This window comes from Ischnura elegans, chromosome 11 (assembly GCF_921293095.1).
Source record: "Ischnura elegans chromosome 11, ioIscEleg1.1, whole genome shotgun sequence".
In the NCBI taxonomy this organism is placed as follows: Eukaryota; Metazoa; Arthropoda; class Insecta; order Odonata; family Coenagrionidae; genus Ischnura; species Ischnura elegans.
In genome coordinates, this window is record NC_060256.1 from 3,309,739 (window position 1) to 3,326,640 (window position 16,902).

A 16,902-nucleotide genomic window follows, 5' to 3' on the forward strand; every position below is an offset into this window, starting at 1 on the left:
GTTGATGTCATGCGAGATGGTCCTGTTGTGTCACATAATGCTTTTTGATGTTCTGTGAATTACGATTCCAATTTTACGAACAATATTTCTGAGAATGAGGATTAGAGTCTTTCTTTTTTCTTATAAATACGAGAATTTGAATGTATCATGGTCATCATTGTGTTTTCATTGTCTTTCGCGTGACAGATTCTCTTAATGCAAGTACTATCCATTTCTATTATTTTTGCTAAGCCGTGCAGCTTTTTGCGTTTACCCTTTCATTTTGAAATTATATTCGTGTAAACACACGCAAAATATCTCTAATGCATCTCCATGAAATAACCCCTGTTCCAATACTCTAAATCGCCTTTATCTAGCCATGTGCTAGCACGGGTAAATCCATTGTGCTAACACAATTTTAAGATAATCGTTTTCTTGATATATTGTCTTAGTCACGTTCTAAAAGCTTATGTTGTAGTAATTAATCTACAGAATTTGACTTGAAGTGTAGTTTACTGCAGTTTCTAGCGGGAGTAATTCATGCTGTCAAAACTAATGTCATATTATGACCATTTACGGTGGACTGGAGGCAATTGTAAAGGGTGTATGCCATGTTATCTACATATCTAAAATAGAATGTGTATGGGGCGACTGCCGTCTTCCTTACCTCATTTCCTATTCCCAGACCAGCTCAGCGATAAACCTTTTCCTTTCGCTCTCACGATTCCCCTACCTCTCAACACAGACAGGAAGCGCTCGCATGGCCACGTAAGGTAAGAGATCTTTTCTTAAGAACGTGAGCCTGCAACGCACCTGGGAAACAACGGAAAAAACGCTGACAAGAGGGAGACGGCAGCTCGCGGGGCAGTTCGAGGCAGTCGACGGATGTAAGGAAACCAGGGCAGAATAAAGTGTGATTCTCCCCGACATGTGACTTCTCCTTTCTTTCTGCGCGACTTTCCTTATCCTTCTGCGGATGACGAGGACGACAGCGCCCGGCAACTTACAACTTGGTGTCAGAAGTGGGATTCGTCCATCTAGCTGTAGCAGACCTGAGGACGGAATTTCGTCGCGGAATAAGGAGGTAAGATCATTATGGCGGGGCGAGTTAGTGTTGGTGGAAAAGAGGTGGAGTTGCAGCAAGTGATAGAGGACGTCCATGAGAGGCTTCGTGAGTTAGCCTGTGAAAATCAATCCCTAAAATCCCGATTGGCTGAACGTGATAGTGCCCTTAATTCCAGTTTAGGCCCCGACAGAAAGAAGTTCTCACTATTATCGTCTGTAGGAGTGTTTACGGGTGGTCAGTCCGAGAATGTATTTGCATTTTTTGAGTGTTTGGACGAGATAGCGGTAATAAGTGGCTGGGCTGATGCGGATAAGTTACGGGTTGCAAGATTGCGTGTGTCGGGTGGTGCAGCGGAATTCGTCCGCTCGAAGCAGGAGTGCCGTGACGCCGCCTCTTATGAAGACTTTAAAAAGGTGTTTATTGAAAGGTATAAGCGGAAACACGACGCTCGGTTCTATCGAGAGCTTGTCTCTCAGATGAAGCGGGGCCCAATGGAGGATATAGAGGCTTTCGCTGATCGGATAAGGAATGCTAACGCGAACACTTATGAGAGAAATCGACCCCAGGAGTTTTTTGAGGCCACCCTATTTGAAGCCGAGCAGAGGGCGTTGGACGCGTTCCTGAATGGACTCTCCGGTGAGGTTGAGCGCAGATGCCGCCATGATGCGCCGAAGACCCTCGACGACGCTGTCAGAAGCGCCTTGCGGGCTGAGGCGATCGAAGCGAAGGTGGCATCTCGGGCGCCGCCAATCCCCCCGAAGATTTTTCGGGCGCCAAACGAGAGGAAATGTTTCAATTGTCTCCAGCCTGGACATTTTGCACGAGAATGCAGACTGCCGCGAAGGGATCAATGTTACGCTTGTGGCAAGGTGGGACACATCGCTCGCGAATGCCAACGTCGTGGAAGACCTGGGCCTGATTTAAACGGCCATGGCACCGGCGCGGCCGCGGGCGCCGGGTGCCCCTAAAGATAACAATCCCTGTGACGGACTGTAATGCGGCGGAGGGTGACTTAAGGGTGAAGGGCGTCATAGAGGGACGCGAGTGCGCACTTTTGATTGACACGGGGGCGCAAGTATCTTTAATATCAAGTGAAATAAGTGGCCGTTATGGGCTCTCAAGCCCGGGGTGCCACCTGAGAGGAATCACGGGAAGGACGCTTTGGACACACGGGCAAAAGGTGGTGTCCTTACGTTTGGATGATCACGTCTATCCCATGAAAGTGCAAGTTGTGGACAAGTTGGACGGAGTGGATGGCATCATGGGATTAGATTTTTTGGAAAAACATCGAGGTGTATTGGATGTGTGTAATGGGATTTTGCACTTGTGGGGGCGGCAGATTCGGTTATTAGGTCGCCGAAAGGAAGGATATGGCGACCCAAGTCTAAATTTTCCTTCAGATCAACAATCAAGGGATATAAGACGGGAGAAGATAACCTTCGGTAGGAGTAAAGAATATCCCGTGTGCCTAGGGGGAGAAATAAGGGTGCCGCCTAACTCTGGGAGGCTTTTGAGAATTACGGTGGATGGGTGCGTTGGTGCAGGGACATATTTAGTGGAGCCTGCATTGGAGACGTTGGAAAACTGTTATGTTGCGAGGGGACTGTGCACCGTTGATAAGGAGCAGTCAATCACACTGCAAGTAACCAATTTTGGCCGCGAGGAAGTAGTACTACGTAAAGGGACTACGTTAGGAATGGCTGTAAAGTTGGAGCCCTACGAAGCGGGGGTTGGAAAGACTCACGGGAAGAGGGTGAGGACGATAGCGTCGGCTAAGAGCGGGGAAATGTTCCGCGAAAAGTTGGCGCACCTGGATGTCGATGAGAGGGAGATCATCCTTCCACTATTAAAAGAATTCGAGGATCTGTTCACGGAGAAGGATATACTACCTATTACCGCCCTGACGTCTCACCGAATCAACACAGGCAGCGCCCCTCCTATCTACAGAAGACCTTATCGAGTACCACATCGATTGAAGCCCGTTGTGGAGTCATTCGTCGACGAGCAACTCAAAGCGGGTATAATTGTCCATAGTGACAGCCCTTGGGCATCCCCAATTGTGATCGTGCCAAAAAAATCGGCTGATGGAAACCCGGCGTACCGGTTTTGTGTGGATTTCCGGGCTTTGAATGCGGTCACTGTCCCTGATGTGTACCCCATTCCCAACGTCGTCGAATCTTTGGACTATCTGGGAAAATCGCGATTTTTTTCAACGCTGGATTTGACGAGTGGTTACCATCAAATACCGATGCATAAAGATGATCAAGAAAAGACCGCTTTTAATGTCGACAGCGGGCATTATCACTACACTAGGATGCCGTTCGGATTGCGGAATGCACCTGCCACATTCCAAAGGATGATGGACGGCCTCCTACGGGGCTTGAAGCCGGTACAATGCCTCGTGTATTTGGACGACGTGATCATCTTTGGTGCAACGATAGAGGAGCATGCCGTACGGCTGCGTGCTGTACTCGACAGATTAAGGAACGCCGGGCTCACGCTTAAGTTTGAGAAATGTAAGTTTGCGGAGGAAAAGGTGAACTATTTAGGTCACGTGATTTCAAAGCATGGAGTGCAACCTGACCCAGGAAAAGTATCAGCCGTGCAGGAATTTCCCACCCCTGCCAACGTGAAGGAACTTCAGTCATTTTTAGGACTTGCGAATTACTATCGTCGCTTTGTGGTGGGTTACGCAGAAATAGCGAGGCCGTTGACGAAATTATTACGAAAAGGTGCAGTGTTCGACTGGGATAAAGATTGCGCGGGGGCCTTTGAGAAACTAAAGGATTCCCTGATTAATAGCCCCGTATTATCATATCCAGATTTCGACAAACCATTTATTATTTCCACCGATGCATCTAACTTCGCAATAGGGGCAGTGCTTTCACAGGAGATCGGCGGGGAAGAACATCCAATTGCATATGCATCAAGACAGCTGAATTCCGCTGAAATAAATTATTCAGTGACCGAAAAGGAACTGTGCAGTGTTGTGTTTGCCGTGGCGCAATACCGATGCTACGTGTATGGACGAAAATTTAAGATAGTTAGTGACCATGCAGCCCTCAAGTGGCTATTTGGCCTGCGTGACCCAAGTAGCCGCTTGATGCGATGGACTCTTAAACTTTCCGAATATGACTACGAGGTAGTGCATAAGCCCGGGGTATTGCACAAGAACGCCGATGGACTTAGCCGGAAGGTGAGGCGATTTAAATGTACGCCGAGTGTCGACATAGCAAGTGCGCAAAGGAATGACGTAGAGTGCGAGGAATGGGCAGGCAAGGCAGGATTTGAGGTTGTGGACGGAATCCTTTTTAAAATCGGCCCGCGGGGAAGAGTGATAGCTGTCCCTGAGAGCATAAGGACTGACATTTTGCGTCAGTGCCATGATTACGCCCTCGCGGGACACCTGGGGGTTAGATCGACTAAAGCCCGCGTAGGGGCGCGCTATTGGTGGCCGCACCTGGGAAGAGATTGCGAGGCATATGTGAAAAACTGTGTGTCGTGTCAGAGGAGAAGTCCGTATGGGAAGTCTAAGGCCCCGTTACAAGCCCTTCCGGCCACCGATAGACCCTTTGATTTTATCGCTCTTGATATAGTTGGCCCGTTACCTCGGACTGAGAAGGGAAACAAGTTCATTCTTTCCATTTTGGATCACTTTTCTAGGTATCTGGTAATGGTTCCCTTGCCAAATCAGACAGCAGAGGTGGTTTCCGTTGCACTTCTGAAGGAGTGGATTTTAAGATTCGGTGTCCCTGACAAGGTTCTAACCGACCAGGGGAGTAATTTCATGTCGGACTTATTTAGGGGTGTATGTGAGTTGCTAGGAGTGACCAAATTGCGTACATCCCCTTACAGACCCGAGTGCAACGGACGGATAGAGAGGGTGCACCGCACGATAGCGCAGATTCTATCCCATTATGTGAATGTTAAAAACAACAGTTGGGATGAAATCCTATGCTATGCTTTGACAGCATATAATAGCTCAGTACACAGCTCCACGGCCTTCAGCCCTCATGAAATAATATTTGGTTATGAAATGAACTCGCCGTTCGAGTGTGTGAAGAGACCTCTGAGAGATGCGTGTAATGCTCAAGTGGAACAGTTACGGGATAGACTTCAAGTGATGTGGCGAAAGTGTGCTAGAAACAATGAGCGTGCACGAAAACAGCAATTCAAGGGGGCGGGATCCAAGGGAAAGGACCGGACGTATTCAGTGGGAGACTTAGTCTATTTAAGCGACCCTTGTGTGAAGACAGGTGTGGGAAAGAAGTTCCACCGACCGTGGAAGGGGCCGTACAGCGTTGTTAAGGTTCTTCCTCCCGTAAATTTAATGCTGCAACTCCCTCATAGGACGTTAGTTGTGCATAAAAATAGAGTAAAGCCCCATCCCCGCCATCTTGGTCTTCCTTCTCCCGCAGTTGCAGGCGCTGCCAGTGAGAGGCGACGAGGGAGGCCGAAAAAGCAGACGGTGATTCCCGTCTTTGAGGGAGCTGAGAAGGGATCTCCTTCTTGGAATTTCTCTTCGCCTTCCGGGAATTTCATCGGAGCTGAGGACGAAGGAGAGGATTGTAGGAGATCTCCTTCCTTAACGGAAGGGCTAGACAGCTCGTCGCCTTGCCTTAGCGGAGAGCGTCCCCTGCAAGATACGCCCATCTGCGAGGAGAGGGAGAGTGGAGGGGAGGCTGCCGACCTTGCTGATAACGAGCAAGGCCGTGCCGCTGTTGGGAGTGAAGAAGACGCTTGGAGCACGCCCCTTCCTCAGAGGTCCCCTTATCTTCTCCGCTCGAGGGCACGTTCATCCCATCCCCCATCTCACTCCCCACCCGGACCGCCACCCCCTCCCGATACCCCCCCTTCCCCCCGGTACTTCCTGCGCAAGAGGAATCCCCCTCCGTCATGATGGGGAAAGGAGCAGCTATACAGCGTAAAGTTTTGGTGATGTGTGTTTTGTTTATATTTGTGGATTCTGTAGATGGGCAAGATGTGATTCCAATAGGGAGTGGAGTGGTGTTTGAGCGGGCGCAAGACGTGGTGATAACTGATAAAACGTGGGCGTTGGTTATCAATTTTGATTTGGGAGAGGTACAGAAGGAGTATGTTAAATTAGTTGACGCGTTTGCAGAATTGAGAAAAAAAGCCGAATTAACTCGAGGGGTATCCATGGGAAGGGGATACAAAATTGCTCTAAATAGGATGGAAGTGGAGTATTCAAGGGTGAAAGAGGAATTAGAGACCCTAGTGGATTTGGTGAAAAAAAAGAGAGTAAGAAGAGGCTGGATTGATGCAGGAGGATCCCTTCTAAAAATGGTTCTCGGAACAGCTGACGCAGAGGATTTGAGACAGCTAAATGGGAGAATTGAGAAGCTTGAGAGGGAGGGGGGAGATGCTCATGCAGCTATAGGTGCTCAATTGTTGGTTCTGAAAGGAATGGAAGGACGAGTGGCAAATAACACGCGCTTCTTAAGGAGTTTGGTTGACGAGTATATTGATTACAGGAACAAGTCGCAATTGAGGTTTAATCAGTCGGAGGCCAACTATAGGGAACTACGGGAGATGGTGATGACCGAAGATGCTCTGAGGCAGGTGGGTCACGCCTTAGTCAATGCTAGGATTGACTTGACCGGGCTGAGAATTGCATTGGAGAGTAGTGTTTATAATAGACTTAGTAGCATCTTAATCACACCAAATAAATATTTAGAGTGTCTCAGACGAATCAGAGATAGTTTACGGCCCCCATTGAGAATGTTGTCCGCATGTGAGCATGAGACGCTATATGTATATTATGAGATCGCACGGGTAACGGTCGTAGTGGTGGGTGAGACGTTGAGGGTTATAATAAAGATTCCGGTGGTTGGAGACGGCGGTATTCTGGAGTTGTATCGAGTCCACACTTTCCCTATTAAATACCCAGGATTAGACGTCTACGGTCAGTGGAGAGTGGGGGAATTTCTGCTTATCTCGAAAGACAGAGCTTATTTTGCTATCGCGGGGGTGGATGAGCTCCAAAAATGTCGAGAAGGACCTATATATACATGCCCGGGTGATTTCGTTCTGTTGAGTGGATCGGGGATAAGCTGTGAGTATGATTTATTCATGGATAGGGGGACTAAAATGTGTATCCGGGAAGAAATGCGCCTGGTAATGCCTTTCTTCCGCAAGGTTGAACGGGGCTGGGTGTTTACTGCTCCTTCTACACTCTCCGCCACCTTTTTGTGTCATGAGGGAGTAGGAGAAGCCAGGCCCAGGTTGCTGAAATTGGAGGGAAGTGGTTTACTGGCTAACGTGAGCCATTGTGATATAACGGGTGAGAATTTCAAAATCATAGCAGCCTGGCAGGGGAGATCTGAAGTGTCGCAAAGCCTGATCGAGTTTGTTTCCCCTCAAATTGAAATGTTTGGGAAGGAAAGGGAAACCTTGATAAAAATGGATATGAACAGCTTGAGCTTGCTCAAGAGGGAGATTGACACGGAAGTCGCGAAGGGGTCACTGACTGTTGGCTTGAGCGAATTGATAGAGCGAGTGCAAAGGAAGTCATCAACGGGAAATATCTATCACATCTCGATCCCTGTTGGCCTAGGGGTACTTTTAATAGTAGTTTTGGGGATACTATATAGTAAACTTACTTGCATTAAGGGAAAATGCCATGGGTTGGGCGAGAAATCCACTCGTACGAGGACTATCGATGCTAGGAACGTACGCGTAGTGGTTAATGAGGAGAGAGATGATGGGGCAAGCGATGGTGAAGATAATATTGCTTAGATACTGATAATAATGGGTAGGTGCTCTCCGAGGTAGGAGAGGTTTGCATTGTAGTCAATAATTTTTTGTTAGATTTATATGGGTAGTAGTGCTAATGAATTGAATCCTTTTAAGGTCGAGCTAGGGTAACCATCGATCACGGTAGAAAATAATGTGGTTATAGTTCTTAGTGTAATTGTGTTCTCTGTTTTGTGTGTGATTTTGAAAGTGTAATAGTTGTTGTAAAATATTGGTTAGGACTAGAAATGGTGCGATGTGTCCGTGATAACGGAAGGGGACGAAATTGCTTGTGTTGGTTTCATTTGTTTTTCTTTCCTTCGATTGCTCGTGATGTGGTTTTCGTTGTTATGTTTAAGAACGTTATTCTGACCTGATTGTGTGATTGTGTTTAAAAAATTTCCAGATCTGTAAATTTTTTAAATTTTTGGGGGAGAGTGAATGTATGGGGCGACTGCCGTCTTCCTTACCTCATTTCCTATTCCCAGACCAGCTCAGCGATAAACCTTTTCCTTTCGCTCTCACGATTCCCCTACCTCTCAACACAGACAGGAAGCGCTCGCATGGCCACGTAAGGTAAGAGATCTTTTCTTAAGAACGTGAGCCTGCAACGCACCTGGGAAACAACGGAAAAAACGCTGACAAGAGGGAGACGGCAGCTCGCGGGGCAGTTCGAGGCAGTCGACGGATGTAAGGAAACCAGGGCAGAATAAAGTGTGATTCTCCCCGACATGTGACTTCTCCTTTCTTTCTGCGCGACTTTCCTTATCCTTCTGCGGATGACGAGGACGACAGCGCCCGGCAACTTACAAATGTCTATTTCTCTGTCCGCTATGCATATCCATACGGCTGCACGGATTGTGACCAAATTTACTACATAGGTGCACCTCATGCTCTCAAAATCCGTAGTGCTACTTTCGTTTGCGATCGACGCACGTGTTCTTCGCGTCGTTTTCTCATTACCATTTGTTATGTCTCATCGCACAGCTTCTGCGTTTGGACATCCTGCCGGGTAGGCATGCCTCTTCATACCCACAGAGGGAAAACATATCTCAAACGATTCAACACTCACCTACTAATCCTCTCTGTGCAAAACGTTTTGCTGGGGTGTGCGTTCACACCACGTTTTTAGTCCTCTCACGTATCCACAAATCGTGATCAAAGTTGTGGAGTCGAGTATAAGGTGATGCGGTGCACGGAAATGGTCTTTTCTTTTGTTTACTGCTCAGCTTCTTCTGCTCGCCGTATTACTTCAAATTTGAGTCAACCGTGGGATACATTAGGGGGAAGGATTCCAATTCTCTGGGTATTATACTTTCTGAGCAACGCCGGATGGCTTGGTAGTTATTTATAAAGATCAGGTTGACATGATAATGCCTGTGCTGTTATTCCCTTATGTTTTTTATATGTGATTTAGTTATAAAAATCAGCTATGCTGACAGTAGAACGATAAAGAAGCCGTGAATATGGAGGAAACGCTAAAACAAATGGAAGAGAGCCAATTGACTTCTCCGCCGCTTTGAAAATTACCGTTTTAATAATCTTCCTCTACAGTCTGTGTACTTCCGATCTCCCGGATGCTATTCTCCACCAGATCCTGATATTCTCTCCTCATAGTCCCCATGAGCGCTTCTAAATTCCATTTCCTCGCCTTCCTAACATTCGTAAGTCTTTTTGAAAGTTACGTTGCATTTCATAAGCACTAGATTGTGGTCTGAATCCGCATCAGCTGCAGGGAAGATTCACACTACTCCTAAACATCTGTCTCACCATTATGTGATCTATCTGATATCTCGCCATATCCCCTGGGCTTTTAAATGTGTACCTCCGCCCTTCACAATGATAAAACCAAGTATTTGTGATGAATTACTAGTTTCTCCTGCAAAATTCTACTGCCTTATCTCCCCTGTCATTCCTAGTCCAACATCTCCTATTTCGGGTCCAACCCTCCCTTCCCCGACTAAGGCGTTCCAGTTCCCCCATCACTACTAGATTTTTCGAACCCGGGGTTTCTCTAATTATATCTTCGATCTGCACATACACCTCATCTACTTCTTCCTCCCTACGATTGATGACAGGCAGGTAACATTGAAACACTAAAATGTTGGTGGGTCCTCCTCAATTTCTACCACCGGAATCCTATCGCTTACCTGGTCTATACCTACCACACGCTTACCCATCTTCCCGTTTAATACTAAAGCTACCCCTCGCTGGCATCCCTCCCCTCCACTATATATAACCCTATAACCATCTCTCCAGTAGGGGAGACTAAGGAGGACTGGGACGCATTTTGGAATACAATTGTTGTGTAAATATAAGCGGCTGTAATCAATGTTTTTGCAATCCTTAGTTGCCTTGACCCCTCTAAATTCCATAAAAAATTCCTCGAGAAATTAAAATAGGTGAGCACTATGGAACTTGGCATTTAATGAACATATGACTCTTATCCCAGTCCACCCTCATAGAACGGTTAAGTGGGAGGAATGAGACACTAATAAAACTGTGCAAAAAAGCAAGCAAAATAAGTGATTTGATTCAAAATACATAAATTTTGGATAATTTAGTTATTTATGAATAGTGCTTATACGATTTATGTTATCAGATGTAATGTAAACATGGAGAATTATGTTGGAGAATTCAGTTTCATAACAATATATTTTTTCTCTATTAAACTAATGTCTTCTTGTTGACGGAAGAAAAATTTTAAACTGGCTTCCCTTTTTCGCATGAATTTTAAAAAATAGCCATCCTTATACTCACTACTAAAAACTTTCTTTGTGCAGTACAAAAGATGAAAACCATTCCACATTTCAGATAACTTTAAAAAATTACGTTGTCCCTGTCATCAAATCCTTTCATGACATGTCTTGATAATGCAGATTTTGATAAATTCTTTACTCTTGCTACCTCTCTCACACATTTTCCTTCTTAAAAAACATCTTCACAACTTCCAGAATAGTACATTTTGGCACTGGTACCACATCTGGATTTTTTCCCTCCACCTACGAGGCATTACCTAATACTAAAAATGAAATTGCCTATTGAAATAAAACTTAAAAAATAATAAATCTTCGAGGGAGTGGGACATGCAGGGGTTTCTTCCCACATATCTGATTTTCCAGACCTCCCTTAAGATCCATTTTGTATTCCAAATGTATTATTAGGCTTTAAGAAGCAACTAGATGTTAGAATTACCAGTTATGCACCCGAAGCTCATGCATTTTCATCGGTGCTTTGAGCGAGAGAAAGGCATAATTAAAATAAAAGAAACTTAAGTTAAAGCATCTCACAAAAGTTTCCAAAATTGGTATGAAAACCAATATCATCTTCTTAACAGAGATTCACAGATGTGAGCCAGGAGCCATTTTTGGAGGAAATGCATCTACCGCTTCTCATACAGGTGAGAAAAGCAAGGGCTAAAAAACTTATATTTGGAGAGGGAAATTTGAACCGTCCCATACCTCCCACTATCCCATTCGTCCCTGTTTCCCATAGTCCCCACCATCTTTTCACCTCACTTCGCATAATCCATAGATATCTATCCTTCCTTTTTCAATATTCATTTTGATATTTAATAGCTTCCTCGCCCTCATCACTGTCCTCATATTCCACGTCCCTTCATTGATTGCTGACTTCTTCTCCATCTTCTTGGTCTTCAGTTCTTATTTGTTGATGACTGCTGCTGATGATAAGTCTTTGCAAGAGTTTTGCATGATTAGGACCCCGAGGACCTTGCCGACCACGTTGCCGCGACCGACACCCGCCCTTTGCGGACGGGTCCCGGTCGATGAGACTCCGAGGCTCATTTGGTAGCACTCCATGTTTTCAGGGAAGAGATAGTTGGTAGGGTTTCCCACTTCCATTCCAACAGTTGTTTTCACGTGACACCATCACGTGGACTACCTTTCGTCTGGCTCCTACCCTTCGACCTATCTGGCATGGGTGGCCCTACCGGGAATAATTTATAATTAATCCCGCCAGTTCAGCACTAGGGGTCATAGGAACGCGCAAGCCTTTCAATTGCCACAAGGCTGCAGACCAATGGAAAGGACATGAGTTATAACTTAGAGCTTGAAAGGTAGTGTGAGCATGTTGATATTCACGTGCATCAGCACCCATATCGCCCCTGTGAGCCTCATACAGGTGCTTCTAAGCGGGATATGGCCCGAGGAAAGGTGACGAAGGATCAAGGGAAAGCTATGTATGATCTTCGGTTTTCCCGGCGTATCAGGTGCAGAAAAGTCTCTCGGGTTTTCCACCGGTTGATGTTGTCCATGTCTCCCGAAGTTTGGAGTAGCGGCTTGCTGATCGAAACGTCGGGAGATATGGACAACATCAACCGGTGGAAAACACGAGAAACTTTTATTCAATGTCGTCTCCGGGTCGGATCGAATCCGCCGACGTGATCGATGAGCAGTGATCACTTCCGGAGGGCCTGCCATGAATTCGCAGCCGCAAAATCGCCACGGAATTGTAATATAAGCAAATATAAAATTCGTTTGTTGAATCGACGAACAGGATCTGCATGGGATTGTTAATTGATGCGTTTTCCGCTGCCTCGAGATCGCGTGTAAATGCTGTTAAATGAAAGGGTCACGCGAGTGTCGTAAATCAACATGGACGAATTGCGTGACGTCGTCTTTCCCAGGCGATTACTATATTTTATGATTGCTGAAATAACGGTGTTATACGACCCGTGTAAACAAAAGCGCTTTAATATTCAGGATGCAAAGCGTTTCAATTCATTTTTAAAATTTACGCACGACTTAAAACGAGGAAAAAATTTCGCTGGAAGCAATTCCAAATTTTCCGCAGTATTTAATCCTCGATGGAGTGTAGTCCGTTGAAAATTGCCTCCAAGGAGTAGAGCGGAGGAAGGCACGAAGGGGCACTTGATTTCAGCTCTCTCTGCGAATGATAAGGATTAAAAATTATCTACGAATGAGATAGGAAATGGTTGTGCCGCCTTGGACATTGAGAAGGCTCGTTTCTGCTTTTTCTGAACTTTTTTTTTGGCGTTTCTTCACGAATCCCTGTTAAAAGTTTATTGCTTTCTTATTTTGGAAGACCTTGTGAAAAATTGCGTCTTGCGGCGCTTTGAGCCGAAAACCGCAATAATTCCATCTATTAAGGCTGACTTCAAGTAGATTTGTTCTCGAGAATTTCTTTTGGGCGAAATATAATGTCGAGGAAGAAAACCTATTAATATGAAAAATGACTTAGCCTATTTCTCTCAGTGTATCGGTAAATTTTACTTCAGCTCTGCCTAAAAACTGCTGGTAAAGAATGTAGAAATCATATTGGCAAATGCCCTCGGAATCATGCTCACAAGTAGAAAATTAAAAAAAATAATTTCTTTAACTCATCTTGCGTTATTTATCCGTTGGTTTGTTAACGATTGCACTAAAAAAAAGAACCTATATGTGGCCTTCGTTAGAGTTGCTAGAGGTCATTTCAACTAGACATGTATTGAATTCATGCGTTTCGCTTAAATGCTGTACGGCAATTAACTCTTAATTCATTGATATAACGGTCTTTTCCTACGTAGTTTTTGTTTTAATTAACTAAGTGCGTATTTAAAATGGCAATTTTTTTAAAGTGATTACTTTCGATGTTTCCACTTTATGAAATATCATTTTATACCTGTTTACCAGTTAACTTAGTCCCGAAGAGTTTCTTTGCGTTGTTTTTGCTCCCTTAAATTTGTCTATTCGAGACTTCATTGGTTCAACTCTGAGGAAATAGAAATTCGTCTCGGAGTTGTAGCCTCGATATGAGTAAACCCGTACACTGTCGGCGCAGAAATTATGTGCTCTTGGCTTTCGATAGGTACCAATAATCAAGTGATCAAATGACCTACGGATAACCTATTTTTTCTTGTAAAGCTGTGCGTTGTTCAGCGATAAATTTTATCATTATTAACCCAATTGAGCAGATTTTCTAGTGGTAACAGTCGAGGAAGTCATCGCTTTCATAGGTGTTCGAGAAAAGCACCAACTTTGTCAACAAATAAATCAACCACCAGGTAGTCCATTGAAAGCAAATTATAGTACTAATTAGATGTACACATTCGCAATGAATCTTGTGAGTATCACTCATTTTACTAAGAAAGATCTGTTATCATTTATGAAAAAATGCAGTTCTTGGCAGCATGCCAGTGTGACCAAAGTCCATAGCCTAGTGCAAATTTCCCAATTGAGGGCAAATTAGATCCCAAAAAAAGCAATTAATCTGCCCGCTCTATAGTGAATTTTTCGTGCATTTATTCACAGATATTAGTTTTCCTTTGCCTCTTTTCGTTATTTAGTTATTAATATCTAAAATCTAGTGCTTATTATTTATGCGTCGGCAATGCATGTCTAGCACCGACTTCTCCCAGTCTTACCTCTAGTTGGTCGTCTTTCATTGGCGTAGCGGCCACGTAGCCGCCGGCCGTCGAAGCGAAGAGGAGATTTGCTCATACGATCGGTTTCCCTCCTTTGTCTTTCGGAGGTTCCAGCATAATAAAAAGTATTTCCACCGTGTATCGATGTGACAACCCTTCAAACGGTCTATTCAAGCTAAGATGAGATTTTTTAGTGTTTTTTTCTGAATTCGGGTGCATGCACTTTTCCGTTCATGACTCGTAAACTTGACATTTGTTCTGAAGTTTCTGTTCTCTTGCTTTTGCCATGGCAACCCTACTTGATAAGTGAGTCTTCGCTCATGCATCTCATGAATTCATTCCTCTGTGCGCGGTGACTCTTTGCGATGCAGATTGTGAGCATTCTTTGCTCCTTAGCGGTGACCTGGGCTTTGTGCTAAATACCTACAGCGCTCGTTGAATGTGTTGAAACGGAGCATAATGAGACCTAGTAGGTGCGTGTTAGCATTCACTGAATTTAGTTTAGTGGCGTGTTTTGAGGAGAATATTGCCACAATTGGCAGTCGTAGACTGTTTGGGTCAATTAGATATTCATGCCAACCTCTCCGAATAAAGCGCTGGTGGAAATGAGTGATGCACATCAAGACACTTGTTAATTGCTCTTTATTTGATTCATGGAACATGAACAATTTGTGTCGTTTTAACTCTTCGTAAAGTTGTGTTTAGGTGCATTAGAGCAAAAAACTCATTACTATTGTCCATATTTACTAAAATTACTTCGATGCTCAGTAACTATGATCAGAGCAACAAGAACGTATTCTAAATTACAAAACCTCTATATATTGAGAATAAATTATAAATTATTGCATCATCATTCATTATCATCATTAGTAAACGATTAAATAAGATTGGTTTGTCGCAGTTCTCCATTCCTCTCTCCTATCAACTAGCTTTATCATAGTTACGTATTTTTTTTATTTCATGTACTTAATAAACTGTCCTACGAAACTCTTTCGGGTCTTCTCTTGGATTTAATCCCCATCCACTGGTCCTACGATGGCTGATTTCGCCAGAGCATCATGATATAGCCGATTAATATGTCTCCCGTGCTTGAAAATTCCGTTGAAACTTCTTTAAACTTTTTCTTACAGATTCCGTAGACTATTGTGCAGCAGTTCCTGAAAGTATTTAAAAGATTTTTTAAAGGAATACGTAAAAGATCAGGTGAATTTCTCAGCAGTTTTATTATATTCCTACGTGGTTTTTAAACAATTTCGGTCGAGATCTACTGAATTCATTAGAAATAGAAATTCTGTAACTAGAAATGTCTCACCGTTATTTTCTAATTGGACAGTTATGAAAAATTAAATTTAAAATCGTTATGTTAAATCGGAAAATGTTAAACGCTATATATTGATAATTTAAAAATTGTGAAGAAAATAGTTGTATGGTTGAGATGCTAACGCATGACCTAAGACTTTAGAATAGTTTATTCTAACCCCTACACCAACGCATCAGCTGGTAAGATTATGGTAATGATACCGTAAATATGGTAGCATTTCCTCACATTGTTATCTTTGAACTAACTTATTTCAGTTTAAGATTACAATAAGCATTAAAATATTGCACTGAAATGTAGTACTTTATTGTCTAATTTTAGTGGAAGAATTATCATTATTTTCAAATTTCCTCTCAGAAATCGAAGCTCTGAAGCAGATTTACTTCGAAATCGAAGACAAGTGACTCTTGTATCCTAATAATTTTAAATCCCTAGTAGATGAGAATGTTCTAAAATGAAGGTGTCTTGCGTATTACGATTTGAGGGTGTTCTATACCTCCGCGAAAAACGGCTCTGCAGACTTCAGGTTGCTCGCCATTTGCTCGCTTATTATACACTCTGGAGAGAACTTGTTTTGGATATGGTTTAAGCTAAGATTATTGTTCTCGGCAAGCGAAAATAAAATATTTGAAAAGCATTTGTTAATTAGTTATTGGCGCTGAAAAACACAATAAAACGCCTGTTTTCTCGATGTAATTCTACCACGTAGAAAGCGCGATTTGAATTTTTTTTTGGGAAATGAGAACATTCTTCCTTCTTCTTGGAAATAAGATACGTTTCATCAATGTGATCTTTGTAATAACCACGCTATAGCCCAATTTCCCGAGCGTGTTTTCTCAACGTAAAGCGCCTATGATCTTTTCTTCCATGGCGCTGCTGTATGACCCCCCACTCTCGGTGAAAGAGCTTCTCACCCCACAGCAGTCTCTCTCACTACCTCCCCTCCATCGTCTTTTGGGTCCCCTCCATCTGTTTTTTTTTCCTCTATGCTTTCCTCGACCTAAGAAGCCCGTCTGACCCAGCAGGCCAACAGTTTTCTTTTCGTTATTATCCGAAGCCCTGTGTTCTTGTGTTGCGAGCGGCATGTTTGAAACGGGGCTAGCGCGAGCTTTCAAGTTTTCTGTTCTTATGCATGGGAAGTGAACGGAAATCAAAGAGGAAGCATATCTTATGTGGGAAGGTGGAAAAGAAGTACTAGGAATAATGGTGAATATATAAATCCTTTTGAAGTGTACTTCATTAATAATAGTTCGTATATATTTAGACACGTATTTTCATCCACGTAAAATCTCTAATAACGTGATGCAGCTAATAAATAGACTATCAAATTATTTTAACCATTTTAGTCATTACAAACCTGCAACAATAGATGTTATTTACACTGCAGAAGGAGAAACT